This window comes from Ambystoma mexicanum, chromosome 7p (assembly GCF_040938575.1).
Source record: "Ambystoma mexicanum isolate Mex_15411 chromosome 7p, UKY_AmexF1_1, whole genome shotgun sequence".
Classification (NCBI taxonomy): domain Eukaryota; kingdom Metazoa; phylum Chordata; class Amphibia; order Caudata; family Ambystomatidae; genus Ambystoma; species Ambystoma mexicanum.
Genome location: NC_090939.1, coordinates 302,230,116 through 302,232,730, shown reverse-complemented (window position 1 = coordinate 302,232,730; position 2,615 = coordinate 302,230,116). Strand labels below are relative to the sequence as shown.

The following is a 2,615-nucleotide window of genomic DNA, read 5'->3' as shown; positions in this document are numbered from 1 at the left end:
ACTGCAGAACCCTGGCGCCCTTCGTGGGCCTTCCCGCCGGCGGCGCGATGCTGTCGGGGTGCACTGAGGACAGTCCACCCCAGTCGATAGTCGCACCGGGAGCAGGGGGCCCCGTCCCCCTTCGCCGCCCCGGTGACTCCGAGAGGGCCCAGGACGGTTGCCAGAGAAGGGCGCAGCAGCAGTCAATCTCCCTCGGCCCCGCAGATACGGCGAAACTGCTGCCAGGGGGCTGTAACACTCTCCGCCGGAGCGGAGAGCCACCTGCCCTCCGGGGCCTTCCCAGCCGACCCGGAGCTGGTCGCGGTGCACCGCCACAGAGGAAATGTGCCCTGCGGGGGCCGTGTGCACCCGGGCAGCAGTCCCGCAAGGTGATCCGGGGTTCCAGGCGACCAACCTGCCCGCCGTGTTGAATCCTCCGGGCGGACTGCACGGACCCCACCCGTTTACCTCCAGACGGTTTCATGCCCTCTTGAACTCTCTCTTCAAAGTTCTTTTCAACTTTCCCTTACGGTACTTGTTGGCTATCGGTCTTGTGCCCGTATTTAGCCTTAGATGGAGTTTACCACCCGCTTTGGGCTGCATTTCCAAGCAACCCGACTCCGAGAAGACCCGATCCTGACGTGCCGGGGGCCGCTACCGGCCTAACACCGTCCGCGGGGTGAGCCTCGATCAGAAGGACTTGGGCCCCTGAGCGACGCCGGGGAGTCGGTCGTCTGTACGCCACATTTTGTGCGCCCACCGCCGGACGGGGATTCGGCGCTGGGCTCTTCCCTCTTCACTCGCCGTTACTGAGGGAATCCTGGTTAGTTTTCTCCGTTTAGTAATATGCTTAAATTCAGCAGGTCGGCACTTCTGATCTGAGGTCGTAGTCGAGGGAGCCGCGTGAGCTCCGTGGGGAGGCCGCGCCTCGGGCCCGGGGCCGCACAGGGAGGGTTAGCCCCTGGCACGGAGCCACGACTACAGGCAGCGGCGGTCGTGCACTTTCCCGATCCGCTGAGGCCCACCTGGGACAGGCCTGCGCCCCGGGGCCGTCCTGCGCCAGCAGCCATGGGACAGCACAGACAGCCACACGTGGTACTGCCCGGTGCCCCGGGGTGGGGGCACAGGCACACCAGGCTTTTTCAAGGCCCGCCGCCACCTCCCACCGCCCGCCGCCGGGGGCCGCACGGCTGGGTCCAGAGGGAGCCTGCGCTGGTGCTGATCAGGGGTCTGACCTTAGGGGGACGAAGGGAACGGGGTCCCTGCAACAGCCCTAGCCACGCCCCGGGGAGGGAACCCCAGGGCGATTGACGTTCAAGCGACCCTCAGACAGGCGTAGCCCCGGGAGGAACCCGGGGCCGCACGGTACGTTCGAAGTGCTGATGATCAATGTGTCCTGCAATTCACACTAATTCTCGCAGCTGGCTGCGTTCTTCATCAACGTGCGAGCCGAATGATCCACCGCCAAGAGTCACAGGCAACTTTTTGTTTGGTTCCAGACGTCAGCCCGAACCTACCAGTGCACGAGAGGCAGCGCCGTCCGTCCCACCCGCCGCGGACGAGACACAGCCCGGTGCCCCATCTAGCTGCCCCCACTTGGGAGTCGGCCGAGACCATCGGGGGTTTTAAGTGAAAACAAAAAAACATCCAGGAGCTCAGGCCGGGAAGCCTGCGCAGCGGCAGGGCTTCCCACAGCGATGGAGGCAGGCCACTCTGCCGCCGGGCCACCCGGCCCGATTCCCGCTCGGATTACGCCCAGCCCCGAACCCCTCTGCCACTCCCGTTGCGGGGAGCTGGACGGAGAGGCTGGCCACAGTCAGCACGGGCAGGGGGTCAGGTGGGACCGCTAGAGTCTTCAAACCACAGCCCAGCCGCACGGTGCTTGAGCTCCAGGTACCTGGTCGAGAGGTAAGGTCGCCTGCTGCGCCGGTGGGCCTGGCCATCGCTCGCCCAGGCGGACGTGGGCGGCCGGAACCTCGACGCCCGCCCGTCGAGAGTGCCCGGCTGCGCCATGGCTCAGGGTTCGCTCAGCGTGCGGGGCCCCTGTCTGCCCTGGGGAGGCATCCCTCGAGAATGGCTGGGCTTCCCTCGGCACCCGGCTGCTCCCACTCGGGGGCTTCCCTGCCAACCAGGGTGCGCCCACTCTGACGCCCGGCCCACTGGCGGGTCGGGGTGGAGGAGCACGCCCCCACCTGGCGCGGCGACTCAGGGGCCAGCTCGGTGAGGAGGGATGATGGGGGCCAACTGAGGGGCGGGCCTCCCTCTCCCTCCGGTCGGTTATGGACATCCCCCGGCAGGTTAACCCAACCCCGCTGCGGCATCCCCGTCCGTCTGCTGGGTCGCGAACCCCCCTACGGTGGAAGGGGGTCCCGCTCCCCGGGCCGTGGATCATGCGCATCAGGAGTCTTGTTCGTTATCGGAATTAACCAGACAAATCGCTCCACCAACTAAGAACGGCCATGCACCACCACCCACAGAATCGAGAAAGAGCTATGAATCTGTCAATCCTTTCCGTGTCTGGGCCGGGTGAGGTTTCCCGTGTTGAGTCAAATTAATGGGCAGGCTCCACTCCTGGTGGTGACCTTCCGTCAATTCCTTTAAGTTTCAGCTTTGCAACCATACTCCCCCTGGAATGC

General features: G+C 65.6%; 2 non-coding genes across 2 annotated transcripts in view; both read right to left on the bottom strand.

Moving 5' to 3' along the window:
• Window positions 1-866, bottom strand: part of LOC138526695 (28S ribosomal RNA) — a 3,447-nt gene extending 2,581 nt beyond the window's left edge. The window contains exon 1 of the ribosomal RNA XR_011283719.1: window positions 1-866. This exon is cut by the window's left edge and continues 2,581 nt beyond it. This is a non-coding gene — a ribosomal RNA (28S ribosomal RNA).
• Window positions 867-1,298: 432 nt separating this feature from the next.
• Window positions 1,299-1,452, bottom strand: LOC138526637 (5.8S ribosomal RNA). The gene has a single exon (XR_011283675.1). It is a non-coding gene; the product is annotated as a 5.8S ribosomal RNA (ribosomal RNA).
• Window positions 1,453-2,615: the final 1,163 nt, after the last annotated feature.